Raw genomic sequence first — 15,215 nt, forward strand, 5'->3', positions numbered from 1 at the left:
AGCACCCTAGATCATTTATTGATAAATCCTTTAAGTTATCAAAAAAAATCATTTTATAGAGCTGAATCCAAACCTCCCATTGACGCTAAGTATCTTTTATTTCTCCCTTTTGATGATGATTTTACTTTATATCCCATGTTGCATAAATCTTTTAATGTAAATGTTGCCTTCAGGAAAAATAATACTATATAGAACATCATAATCAGGTATTCACTAGAAAATTCTCCTGGGTGCATGTATGAAGTGCGATGTAGAAATTGTGATAAGTTTTATGTTGGGCAGACTGGTAAGGATCTTTTTCTTAGACTAAGCAACATAAATATAGTATAAGAACGGGACAAGAATCAAATTCCTTGTTTAATCACGTTAAAAACTATGATAATTGTAATGCCTAGAGTACTGCCATCTCAGTTATTTACTCTGACTCTATTAACACGATAAATATAATCTATTCTTCTATTATAGAATATACAAAGAATTACAATCTTAATATTAGTGATGGTCTATACAAATTAGATAACTTTATTGTTGATAAATTTGTAAAATGGTATGTTTATGATACGCTTGTTGTCTGTCTTGGGCAATCATATATTTACCAAATGGCGTCCTAGCTACGTCTCTTCGTTGTGTATCAAATGACTGTTTTTCTCCTCTCTTGTGTCTCCCCTGATGATGTGATTATTACACGAAAGTGCACTTGGGAACTTTTGGGAACAATGGACTTTAAGGAATATATATATATATATATATATATATATATATATATATATATATATATATATATATATATATATATATATATATATATATATATATATATATATATATATATATATATATATATATATATATATATATATTTATATATTTATTTATTTTGCTATGTTGCTGTCCCCCGCATTTGCGAGGTAGCACAAGGAAACAGACGAAAGAAATGGCCCAACCCTCTACCATACACATGTATATACTTACACGTCCACACACGCAAATATACATACTCATACATCTCAATGTACACATATATATACACACACAGACATATACATATATATAACATAATTCATAGTCTGCCTTTATTTATTCCAATCGCCACCTCGCCACACATGCAATAACAACCCCCTCCCCCCCTCATGTGTGCGAGGTAGCGCTAGGAAAAGACAACAAAGGCCCCATTCGTTCACATTCGGTCTCTAGCTGTCATGTAATAATGCACCGAAACAACAGCTCCCTTTCCACATCCAGGCCTCACAGAACTTTCCATGGTTTACCCCAGACGCTTCACATGCCCTGGTTCAATCCAATGACAGCACGTCAACCCCGGTATACCACATCATTGCAATTCACTCTATTCCTTGCACGCCTTTCACCCTCCTGCGTGTTAAGGCCCCGATCACTCAAAATCTTTTTCACTCCATCTTTCCACCTCCAATTTGGTCTCCCACTTCTCCTCGTTCCCTCCACCTCTGACACATATATCCTCTCGGTCCGTCTTTCCTTACTCATTCTCTCCATGTGACCAAACCATTTCAAAACACCCTCTTCTGCTCTCTCAACCACACTCTTTTTATTACCACACATCTTTCTTGCCCTATCATTACTTGCTCGATCAAACCACCTTACACCACATACTGTCCTCAAACATCTCATTTCCAGCACATCCACCATATATATATGTATATATATATATATATTCTTTTTTTTTTGCTTTGTCGCTGTCTCCCGCGTTTGCGAGGTAGCGCAAGGAAACAGACGAAAGAAATGGCCCAACCCACCCCCATACACATGTATATACATACGTCCACACACGCAAATATACATACCTACACAGCTTTCCATGGTTTACCCCAGACGCTTCACATGCCTTGATTCAATCCACTGACAGCACGTCAACCCCGGTATACCACATCGCTCCAATTCACTCTATTCCTTGCCCTCCTTTCACCCTCCTGCATGTTCAGGCCCCGATCACACAAAATCTTTTTCACTCCATCTTTCCACCTCCAATATATATATATATATATATATATATATATATATATATATATATATATATATATATATATATATATATATATATATATATATATATATATATTTGGGGATAGGGGAGAAAGAATAATTCCCACGTATTCCCTGCGAGTCGCAGAAGGCGACTAAAAGGGAAGGGAGCGGGGGGCTGGAAATCCTCCCCTCTCGTTTTTTTTTTTTTTTTTCTTTTTAAATTTTCCAAAAGAGGGAACAGAGAAGAGGGCCAGGTGAGGATATTCCCTCAAAGGCCCAGCCCTCTGTTCTTAACGCTACCTCGCTATCGCGGGAAATGGCGAATAGTTTGAAAAAAAAAAAATAAATATATATATATATATATATATATATATATATATATATATATATATATATATATATATATATATATATATATATATATATATATATATATATATATATATATATATATATATATATATTTACCTCCTTCCAAAACATCTTTTTATTCTCCCTAAAATCTAATGATACTCTCTCACCCCAACTCTCATTTGCCCTCTTTTTCGCCTCTTGCACCTTTCTCTTAACCTCCTCCTGCCTCTTTCTTTTATACATCTCCCACTCATTTGCATTATTTCCCTGCAAAAATCGTCTACATGCCTCTCTCTTCTCTTTCACTAATAATCTTACTTCTTCATCCCACCACTCACTCACTTTCTAATCTGCCTAACTCCTACGCTTCTCATGCTACAAGCATCTTTTGCACAAGCCATCACTGCTTCCCTAAATACATTCCATTCCTCCCCTACTCCCCTTACTTCCTTTGTTCTCACTTCTTTTGCGTATGACAAGGAAACAATTGGGAACATCAGTGAAGGAGGCTAATAGGGAGGTGATAACAAGTAGTGGTGATGTGAGAAGGAGAAGGAGTGAGTATTTTGAGGTTTTGTTGAATGTGTTTGATGATAGAGAGGCAGATATAGGGTATTTTGGCAGAGGTGGTGTGCAAAGCGAGAGGGCTAGGGAAAATGATTTGGTAAACAGAGAAGTGGTAGTAAAAGCTTTGCGGAAGATGAAACCGGCAAGGCAGCAGGTTTGGATGGTATTGCAATGGAATTTATTAAAAAAAAAGGGGTGACTGTATTGTTGACTGGTTGGTAAGGTTATTTAATGTATGTATGACTCATGGTGAGGTGCCTGAGGACTGGCGGAATGCTTGCATAGAGCCATTGTACAAAGGCAAAGGGGATAGAGGTGGGTGCTCAAATTGCAGAGGTATAAGTTTGTTGAATATTCCTGGAAAGTTATATGGGAGGGTGTTGATTGAAAGGGTGAAGGCATGTACATATCATCAGATTGGGGAGGAGCTGTGTGATTTCAGAAGTGGTAGAGGATGTGTGGATCAGGTGTTTGCTTTGATGGATGTATGTGAGAAGTACTTAGAGGGGCAGATGGATTTGTATGTGGCGTTTGTGGATCTGGAGAAAGCATATGATAGAGTTGATAGAGATGCGCTGTGGAAGGTATTAAGAATATATGGTGTGGGAGGTAAATTGTTAGAAGCAGTGAAAAGTTTTTGTCGAGGATGTAAGGCATGTGTACGTGTAGGAAGAGAAGAAAGTGATTGGTTCTCAGTGAATGTTGGTTTGCGGCAGGGGTGTGTGATGTCTCCATGGTTGTTTAATTTGTTTATGGATGGGGTTGTTAGGGAGGTGAATGCAAGAGTTTTGGAAAGAGGGGCAATTATGAAGTCTGTTGTGGACGAGAGAGCTTGGGAAGTGAGTCATTTATTGTTCGCTGATGATACAGCGCTGGTGGCTGAGTCGGGTGAGAAACTGCAGAAGCTGGTGACTGAGTTTGGTAAAGTGAGTGAAAGAAGAAAGCTGATAGTAAATGTGAATAAGAGCAAGGTTATTAGGCACAGTAGGGTTGAGAGACAAGTCAATTGGGAGGTAGGTTTGAATGGAGAGAAATTGGAGGAAGTGAAGTGTTTTAGATAAACGGGAGTGGATTTGGCAGTGGATGGAACCATGAAAACGGAATCAAATCATAGGGTTGGGGAGGGGGCGAAGATTCTGGGAGCGTTGAAGAATGTGTGGAACTCGAGAACGTTATCTTGGAAAGCAATAATGGGTACGTTTGAAGTAATAGTGGTTCCAACAATGTTATATGGTTGCGAGGCGTGGGCTATAGATAGAGTAGTGTGGAGGAGGGTAGATATGCTGGAAATGAGATGTTTGAGGGCAATATATGGTGTGAGGTGGTTTGATTCAGTAAAAAATGAAAGGGTAAGGGAGATGTGTGGTAATAAAAAGAGTGTGATTGAGAGCGCAGAAGAGGATGTTTTGTTGGTCACATGGAGAGAATGAGTGAGGAAAGATTGACCAAGAGGATATATGTGTCAGAGGTAAAGGGAACGAGAAGTGGGAGACCAAACTGAGGTGGAAACAAGGAGTCAAAAAGATTTTGAGTGATCGGGGCCTGATCATGCGGGAGGGTAAGAGGCGTGCAAGGAATAGTGTGAATTTGAGCGATGTGGTATACCGGGGTCGACGTGCTGTTAATAAATTTAACCATTGCATGTGAAGGTTCTGGGGTAAACCATGGAAAGGTTTGTTGGGCCTGGATGTGGAAAGGGAGCTGTGGTTTCGGTGCATTATACATGACAGCTAGAGACTGAGTGTGAACGAATGTGGCCTTTTTTTTTTCCCTCGTGTTACCTCGCGCGAATGCAGGGAGAGGGGGTTGTCATTTCCTGTGTGGCGGGGTGGCGACGGGAATGAATAAAGGCAGCAATATGAATTATGTTCATGATTATATATGTATCTGTCTGCGTATGTATACATATATCTATACGCTGAAATGTATATGTATGTATATGTGCGTGTGTGGACGCGTACGTACATGCATGTGTATATGGGTGGGTTGAGCCATTCTTTCGTCTGTTTCCTTGCGCTACTTCGCGGATGTGGGCGATAGCGACAAAGTATGATAGATAAAAAAGATAACAATAATGATAATAATAGTAATATTTATATCTGGGCCCCGCGGAGCTTTCCGTGGTTTGCCCCAGACGCTTCACATGCTCTGGTTCAATCCAATCCAATATATATATATATATATATATATATATATATATATATATATATATATATATATATATATATATATATATATATATATATATATATATATATATATATATATATATATATATATAAGTGAGCTTGGGAAGGAGACCTGTGTGAGGAAGTACCAGGAGAGACTGAGTACAGAATGGAAAAAGGTGAGAACAATGGAAGTAAGGGGAGTGGGGGAGGAATGGGATGTATTTAGGGAATCAGTGATGGATTGCGCAAAGGATGCTTGTGGCATGAGAAGAGTGGGAGGTGGGTTGATTAGAAAGGGTAGTGAGTGGTGGGATGAAGAAGTGAGAGTATTAGTGAAAGAGAAGAGAGAGGCATTTGGACGATTTTTGCAGGGAAAAAATGCAATTGAGTGGGAGATGTATAAAAGAAAGAGACAGGAGGTCAAGAGAAAGGTGCAAGAGGTGAAAAAAAGGGCAAATGAGAGTTGGGGTGAGAGAGTATCATTAAATTTTAGGGAGAATAAAAAGATGTTCTGGAAGGAGGTAAATAAAGTGCGTAAGACAAGGGAGCAAATGGGAACTTCAGTGAAGGGCGCAAATGGGGAGGTGATAACAAGTAGTGGTGATGTGAGAAGGAGATGGAGTGAGTATTTTGAAGGTTTGTTGAATGTGTTTGATGATAGAGTGGCAGATATAGGGTGTTTTGGTCGAGGTGGTGTGCAAAGTGAGAGGGTTAGGGAAAATGATTTGGTAAACAGAGAAGAGGTAGTGAAAGCTTTGCGGAAGATGAAAGCCGGCAAGGCAGCAGGTTTGGATGGTATTGCAGTGGAATTTATTAAAAAAGGGGGTGACTGTATTGTTGACTGGTTGGTAAGGTTATTTAATGTATGTATGACTCATGGTGAGGTGCCTGAGGATTGGCGGAATGCGTGCATAGTGCCATTGTACAAAGGCAAAGGGGATAAGAGTGATTGCTCAAATTACAGAGGTATAAGTTTGTTGAGTATTCCTGGTAAATTATATGGGAGGGTATTGATTGAGAGGGTGATGGCATGTACAGAGCATCAGATTGGGGAAGAGCAGTGTGGTTTCAGAAGTGGTAGAGGATGTGTGGATCAGGTGTTTGCTTTGAAGAATGTATGTGAGAAATACTTAGAAAAGCAAATGGATTTGTATGTAGCATTTATGGATCTGGAGAAGGCATATGATAGAGTTAATAGAGATGCTCTGTGGAAGGTATTAAGAATATTTGGTGTGGGAGGCAAGTTGTTAGAAGCAGTGAAAAGTTTTTATCGAGGATGTAAGGCATGTGTACGTGTAGGAAGAGAGGAAAGTGATTGGTTCTCAGTGAATGTAGGTTTGCGGCAGGGGTGTGTGATGTCTCCATGGTTGTTTAATTTGTTTATGGATGGAGTTGTTAGGGAGGTAAATGCAAGAGTTTTGGAAATAGGGGCAAGTTAGAAGTCTCTTGGGGATGAGAGAGCTTGGGAAGTGAGTCAGTTGTTGTTCGCTGATGATACAGCGCTGGTGGCTGATTCATGTGAGAAACTGCAGAAGCTGGTGACTGAGTTTGGTAAAGTGTGTGGAAGAAGAAAGTTAAGAGTAAATGTGAATAAGAGCAAGGTTATTAGGTACAGTAGGGTTGAGGGTCAAGTCAATTGGGAGGTGAGTTTGAATGGAGAAAAACTGGAGGAAGTGAAGTGTTTTAGATATCTGGGAGTGGATCTGGCAGCGGATGGAACCATGGAAGTGGAAGTGGATCATAGGGTGGGGGAGGGGGCGAAAATTCTGTGGGCCTTGAAGAATGTGTGGAAGTCGAGAACATTATCTCGGAAAGCAAAAATGGGTATGTTTGAAGGAATAGTGGTTCCAACAATGTTGTATGGTTGCGAGGCGTGGGCTATGGATAGAGTTGTGCGCAGGAGGATGGATGTGCTGGAAATGAGATGTTTGAGGACAATGTGTGGTGTGAGGTGGTTTGATCGAGTGAGTAACGTAAGGGTAAGAGAGATGTGTGGAAATAAAAAGAGCGTGGTTGAGAGAGCAGAAGAGGGTGTTTTGAAATGGTTTAGGCACATGGAGAGAATGAGTGAGGAAAGATTGACCAAGAGGATATATGTGTCGGAGGTGGAGGGAACGAGGAGAAGAGGGAGACCAAATTGGAGGTGGAAAGATGGAGTGAAAAAGATTTTGTGTGATCGGGGCCTGAACATGCAGGAGGGTGAAAGGAGGGCAAGGAATAGAGTGAATTGGAGCGATGTGGTATACCGGGGTTGACGTGCTGTCAGTGTATTGAATCAAGGCATGTGAAGCGTCTGGGGTAAACAATGGAAAGCTGTGTAGGTATGTATATTTGCGTGTGTGGACGTATGTATATACATGTGTGTGGGGGGGGGGTTGGGCCATTTCTTTCGTCTGTTTCCTTGCGCTACCTAGCAAACGCGGTAGACAGCGACAAAGTATAATAAAAAAAATAATAATACACACATATATATATATATATATATATATTCCTCGCGTGTCGTAGTAAGCGACTAGAGGGGATGGGAGCGGGGGGCCAGAAATCGTACCCTCCTTGTATTTTTTTTTTTTTCAACTTTCTAAAATGGGAAACAGAAGAAGGAGTCACGCGGTGAGTGCTCATCCTCCTCGAAGGCTCAGATTGGGGTGCCTAAATGTTTGTGGATGTAACCAAGATGTGAAAAAAGGAGAGATAGGTAGTATGTTTGAGGAAAGGAACCTGGATGTTTTGGCTCTGAGTGAAACGAAGCTCAAGGGTAAAGGGGAAGAGTGGTTTGGGAATTCTTGGGAGTAATGTCAGGGGTTAGTGAGAGGATAAGAGAAAGGGAAGGAGTAGCAGTACTCCTGAAACAGAAGTTGTGGGAGTATGGGATAGAATGTAAGAAAGTAAATTCTCGATTAATATGTGTAAAACTGAAAGTTGATGGAGAGAGATGGGTGATTATTGGTGCATATGCACCTGGGCATGAGAAGAAAGATCATGAGAGGCAAGTGTTTTGGGAGCAGCTGAATGAGTGTGTTAGTGGTTTTGATGCACGAGACCGGGTTATAATGATGGGTGATTTGAATGCAAAGGTGAGTAATGTGGCAGTTGAGGGAATAATTGGTATACATGGGTTGTTCAGTGTTGTAAATGGAAATGGTGAAGAGCTTGTAGATCTATGTGCTGAAAAAGGACTGATGATTGGGAATACCTGGTTTAAAAAGCGAGATATACATAAGTATACTTATGTAAGTAGGAGAGATGGCCAGAGAGCGTTATTGGATTACATGTTAAGTGACAGGCGCGCGAAAGAGAGACTTTTGCATGTTAATGTGCTGAGAGGTGCAACTGGAGGGATGTCTGATCATTATCTTGTGAAGGCTAAGGTGAAGATTTGTATGGGTTTTCAGAAAAGAAGAGTGAATGTTGGGGTGAAGAGGGTGGTGAGAGTAAGTGAGCTTGGGAAGGAGACTTGTGTGAGGAAGTACCAGGAGAGACTGAGTACAGAATGGAAAAAGGTGAGAACAATGGAAGTAAAGGGAGTGGGGGAGGAATGGGATGTATTTAGGGAATCAGTGATGGATTGCGCAAAAGATGCTTGTAGCATGAGAAGAGTGGGAGGTGGGTTGATTAGAAAGGGTAGTGAGTGGTGGGATGAAGAAGTAAGAGTATTAGTGAAAGAGAAGAGAGAGGCATTTGGACGATTTTTGCTGGGAAAAAATGCAAATGAGTGGGAGATGTATAAAAGAAAGAGACAGGAGGTCAAGAGAAAGGTGCAAGAGGTGAAAAAAAGGGCAAATGAGAGCTGGGGTGAGAGAGTTTCATTAAATTTTAGGGAGAATAAAAAGATGTTCTGGAAGGAGGTAAATAAAGTGCGTAAGACAAGGGAGCAAATGGGAACTTCAGTGAAGGGCGCAAATGGGGAGGCGATAACAAGTAGTGGTGATGTGAGAAGGAGATGGAGTGAGTATTTTGAAGGTTTGTTGAATGTGTTTGATGATAGAGTGGCAGATATAGGGTGTTTTGGTCGAGGTGGTGTGCAAAGTGAGAGGGTTAAGGAAAATGATTTGGTAAACAGAGAAGAGGTAGTAAAAGCTTTGCGGAAGATGAAAGCCGGCAAGGCAGCAGGTTTCGATGGTATTGGATTGGAATTTATTAAAAAAGGGGGTGACTGTATTGTTGACTGGTTGGTAAGGTTATTTAATGTACGTATGACTCATGGTGAGGTGCCTGAGGATTGGCGGAATGCGTGCATAGTGCCATTGTACAAAGGCAAAGAGGATAAGAGTGAGTGCTCAAATTACAGAGGTATAAGTTTGTTGAGTATCAATGGTAAATTATATGGGAGGGTATTGATTGAGAGGGTGAAGGCATGTACAGAGCATCAGATTGGGGAAGAGCAGTGTGGTTTCAGAAGTGGTAGAGGATGTGTGGAACAGGTGTTTGCTTTGAAGAATTTTTTTTTTTTTTTTTTTTTATACTTTGTCGCTGTCTCCCGCGTTTGCGAGGTAGCGCAAGGAAACAGACGAAAGAAATGGCCCAACCCCCCCCATACACATGTACATACACACGTCCACACACGCAAATATACATACCTACACAGCTTTCCATGGTTTACCCCAGACGCTTCACATGCCTTGATTCAATCCACTGACAGCACGTCAACCCCTGTATACCACATCGCTCCAATTCACTCTATTCCTTGCCCTCCTTTCACCCTCCTGCATGTTCAGGCCCCGATCACACAAAATCCTTTTCACTCCATCTTTCCACCTCCAATTTGGTCTCCCTCTTCTCCTCGTTCCCTCCACCTCCGACACATATATCCTCTTGGTCAATCTTTCCTCACTCATTCTCTCCATGTGCCCAAACCATTTCAAAACACCCTCTTCTGCTCTCTCAACCACGCTCTTTTTATTTCCACACATCTCTCTTACCCTTACGTTACTTACTCGATCAAACCACCTCACACCACACATTGTCCTCAAACATCTCATTTCCAGCACATCCATCCTCCTACGCACAACTCTATCCATAGCCCACGCCTCGCAACCATACAACATTGTTGGAACTACTATTCCTTCAAACATACCCATTTTTGCTTTCCGGGATAATGTTCTCGACTTCCACACATTTTTCAAGGCTCCCAAAATTTTCGCCCCCTCCCCCACCCTATGATCCACTTCCGCTTCCATGGTTCCATCCGCTGACAGATCCACTCCCAGATATCTAAAACACTTCACTTCCTCCAGCCTCTCACCATTCAAACTCACCTCCCAATTGACTTGACCCTCAACCCTACTGTACCTAATAACCTTGCTCTTATTGACATTTACTCTTAACTTTCTTCTTCCACACACTTTACCAAACTCCGTCACCAGCTTCTGCAGTTTCTCACATGAATCCGCCACCAGCGCTGTATCATCAGCGAACAACAACTGACTCACTTCCCAAGCTCTCTCATCCCCAACAGACTTCATACTTGCCCCTCTTTCCAAAACTCTTGCATTTACCTCCCTAACAACCCCATCCATAAACAAATTAAACAACCATGGAGACATCACACACCCCTGCCGCAAACCTACATTCACTGAGAACCAATCACTTTCCTCTCTTCCTACACGTACACATGCCTTACATCCTCGATAAAAACTTTTCACTGCTTCTAACAACTTGCCTCCCACACCATATATTCTTAATACCTTCCACAGAGCATCTCTATCAACTCTATCATATGCCTTCTCCAGATCCATAAATGCTACATACAAATCCATTTGCTTTGAAGAATGTATGTGAGAAATACTTAGAAAAGCAAATGGATTTGTATGTAGCATTTATGGATCTGGAGAAGGCATATGATAGAGTTGATAGAGATGCTCTGTGGAAGGTATTAAGAATATATGGTGTGGGAGGCAAGTTGTTAGAAGAAGTGAGAAGTTTTTATCGAGGATGTAAGGCATGTGTACGTGTAGGAAGAGAGGAAAGTGATTGGTTCTCAGTGAATGTAGGTTTGCGGCAGGGGTGTGTGATGTCTCCATGGTTGTTTAATTTGTTTATGGATGAGGTTGTTAGGGAGGTGAATTCAAGAGTTTTGGAAAGAGGGGCAAGTATGAAGTCTGTTGGGGATGAGAGAGCTTGGGAAGTGAGTCAGTTGTTGTTCGCTGATGATACAGCGCTGGTGGCTGATTCATGTGAGAAACTGCAGAAGCTGGTGACTGAGTTTGGTAAAGTGTGTGTAAGAAGAAAGTTAAGAGTGAATGTGAATAAGAGCAAGGTTATTAGGTACAGTAGGGTTGAGGGTCAAGTCAATTGGGAGGTGAGTTTGAATGGAGAAAAACTGGAGGAAGTGAAGTGTTTTAGATATCTGGGAGTGGATCTGTCAGCGGATGGAACCATGGAAGCGGAAGTGGATCATAGGGTGGGGGAGGGGGCGAAAATTTTGGGAGCCTTGAAAAATGTGTGGAAGTCGAGAACATTATCTCGGAAAGCAAAAATGGGTATGTTTTAAGGAATAGTGGTTCCAACAATGTTGTATGGTTGCGAGGCGTGGGCTGTGGATGGAGTTGTGCGCAGGAGGATGGATGTGCTGGAAATGAGATGTTTGAGGACAATGTGTGGTGTGAGGTGGTTTGATCGAGTAAGTAACGTAAGGGTAAGAGAGATGTGTGGAAATAAAAAGAGCGTGGTTGAGAGAGCAGAAGAGGGTGTTTTGAAATGGTTTAGGCACATGGAGAGAATGAGTGAGGAAAGATTGACCAAGAGGATATATGTGTCGGAGGTGGAGGGAACGAGGAGAAGAGGGAGACCAAATTGGAGGTGGAAAGATGGAGTGAAAAAGATTTTGTGTGATCGGGGCCTGAACATGCAGGAGGGTGAAAGGAGGGCAAGGAATAGAGTGAATTGGAGCGATGTGGTATACCGGGGTTGACGTGCTGTCAGTGTATTGAATCAAGGCATGTGAAGCGTCTGGGGTAAACAATGGAAAGCTGTGTAGGTATGTATATTTGCGTGTGTGGACGTATGTATATACATGTGTGTGGGGGGGGGGTTGGGCCATTTCTTTCGTCTGTTTCCTTGCGCTACCTAGCAAACGCGGTAGACAGCGACAAAGTATAATAAAAAAAATAATAATACACACACATATATATATATATATATATATATATATTCCTCGCGTGTCGTAGTAAGCGACTAGAGGGGATGGGAGCGGGGGGCCAGAAATCGTACCCTCCTTGTATTTTTTTTTTTTTCAACTTTCTAAAATGGGAAACAGAAGAAGGAGTCACGCGGTGAGTGCTCATCCTCCTCGAAGGCTCAGATTGGGGTGCCTAAATGTTTGTGGATGTAACCAAGATGTGAAAAAAGGAGAGATAGGTAGTATGTTTGAGGAAAGGAACCTGGATGTTTTGGCTCTGAGTGAAACGAAGCTCAAGGGTAAAGGGGAAGAGTGGTTTGGGAATTCTTGGGAGTAATGTCAGGGGTTAGTGAGAGGACAAGAGAAAGGGAAGGAGTAGCAGTACTCCTGAAACAGAAGTTGTGGGAGTATGGGATAGAATGTAAGAAAGTAAATTCTCGATTAATATGTGTAAAACTGAAAGTTGATGGAGAGAGATGGGTGATTATTGGTGCATATGCACCTGGGCATGAGAAGAAAGATCATGAGAGGCAAGTGTTTTGGGAGCAGCTGAATGAGTGTGTTAGTGGTTTTGATGCACGAGACCGGGTTATAATGATGGGTGATTTGAATGCAAAGGTGAGTAATGTGGCAGTTGAGGGAATAATTGGTATACATGGGTTGTTCAGTGTTGTAAATGGAAATGGTGAAGAGCTTGTAGATCTATGTGCTGAAAAAGGACTGATGATTGGGAATACCTGGTTTAAAAAGCGAGATATACATAAGTATACTTATGTAAGTAGGAGAGATGGCCAGAGAGCGTTATTGGATTACATGTTAAGTGACAGGCGCGCGAAAGAGAGACTTTTGCATGTTAATGTGCTGAGAGGTGCAACTGGAGGGATGTCTGATCATTATCTTGTGAAGGCTAAGGTGAAGATTTGTATGGGTTTTCAGAAAAGAAGAGTGAATGTTGGGGTGAAGAGGGTGGTGAGAGTAAGTGAGCTTGGGAAGGAGACTTGTGTGAGGAAGTACCAGGAGAGACTGAGTACAGAATGGAAAAAGGTGAGAACAATGGAAGTAAAGGGAGTGGGGGAGGAATGGGATGTATTTAGGGAATCAGTGATGGATTGCGCAAAAGATGCTTGTGGCATGAGAAGAGTGGGAGGTGGGTTGATTAGAAAGGGTAGTGAGTGGTGGGATGAAGAAGTAAGAGTATTAGTGAAAGAGAAGAGAGAGGCATTTGGACGATTTTTGCTGGGAAAAAATGCAAATGAGTGGGAGATGTATAAAAGAAAGAGACAGGAGGTCAAGAGAAAGGTGCAAGAGGTGAAAAAAAGGGCAAATGAGAGCTGGGGTGAGAGAGTTTCATTAAATTTTAGGGAGAATAAAAAGATGTTCTGGAAGGAGGTAAATAAAGTGCGTAAGACAAGGGAGCAAATGGGAACTTCAGTGAAGGGCGCAAATGGGGAGGCGATAACAAGTAGTGGTGATGTGAGAAGGAGATGGAGTGAGTATTTTGAAGGTTTGTTGAATGTGTTTGATGATAGAGTGGCAGATATAGGGTGTTTTGGTCGAGGTGGTGTGCAAAGTGAGAGGGTTAGGGAAAATGATTTGGTAAACAGAGAAGAGGTAGTAAAAGCTTTGCGGAAGATGAAAGCCGGCAAGGCAGCAGGTTTCGATGGTATTGGATTGGAATTTATTAAAAAAGGGGGTGACTGTATTGTTGACTGGTTGGTAAGGTTATTTAATGTACGTATGACTCATGGTGAGGTGCCTGAGGATTGGCGGAATGCGTGCATAGTGCCATTGTACAAAGGCAAAGAGGATAAGAGTGAGTGCTCAAATTACAGAGGTATAAGTTTGTTGAGTATCAATGGTAAATTATATGGGAGGGTATTGATTGAGAGGGTGAAGGCATGTACAGAGCATCAGATTGGGGAAGAGCAGTGTGGTTTCAGAAGTGGTAGAGGATGTGTGGAACAGGTGTTTGCTTTGAAGAATGTATGTGAGAAATACTTAGAAAATCAAATGGATTTGTATGTAGCATTTATGGATCTGGAGAAGGCATATGATAGAGTTGATAGAGATGCTCTGTGGAAGGTATTAAGAATATATGGTGTGGGAGGCAAGTTGTTAGAAGAAGTGAGAAGTTTTTATCGAGGATGTAAGGCATGTGTACGTGTAGGAAGAGAGGAAAGTGATTGGTTCTCAGTGAATGCAGGTTTGCGGCAGGGGTGTGTGATGTCTCCATGGTTGTTTAATTTGTTTATGGATGAGGTTGTTAGGGAGGTGAATTCAAGAGTTTTGGAAAGAGGGGCAAGTATGAAGTCTGTTGGGGATGAGAGAGCTTGGGAAGTGAGTCAGTTGTTGTTCGCTGATGATACAGCGCTGGTGGCTGATTCATGTGAGAAACTGCAGAAGCTGGTGACTGAGTTTGGTAAAGTGTGTGTAAGAAGAAAGTTAAGAGTGAATGTGAATAAGAGCAAGGTTATTAGGTACAGTAGGGTTGAGGGTCAAGTCAATTGGGAGGTGAGTTTGAATGGAGAAAAACTGGAGGAAGTGAAGTGTTTTAGATATCTGGGAGTGGATCTGTCAGCGGATGGAACCATGGAAGCGGAAGTGGATCATAGGGTGGGGGAGGGGGCGAAAATTTTGGGAGCCTTGAGAAATGTGTGGAAGTCGAGAACATTATCTCGGAAAGCAAAAATGGGTATGTTTTAAGGAATAGTGGTTCCAACAATGTTGTATGGTTGCGAGGCGTGGGCTGTGGATGGAGTTGTGCGCAGGAGGATGGATGTGCTGGAAATGAGATGTTTGAGGACAATGTGTGGTGTGAGGTGGTTTGATCGAGTAAGTAACGTAAGGGTAAGAGAGATGTGTGGAAATAAAAAGAGCGTGGTTGAGAGAGCAGAAGAGGGTGTTTTGAAATGGTTTGGGCACATGGAGAGAATGAGTGAGGAAAGATTGACCAAGAGGATATATGTGTCGGAGGTTGAGGGAACGAGGAGAAGAGGGAGACCAAA

The sequence above is a fragment of the Panulirus ornatus genome, chromosome 64 (assembly GCF_036320965.1).
Source record: "Panulirus ornatus isolate Po-2019 chromosome 64, ASM3632096v1, whole genome shotgun sequence".
Lineage (NCBI taxonomy): Eukaryota > Metazoa > Arthropoda > Malacostraca > Decapoda > Palinuridae > Panulirus > Panulirus ornatus.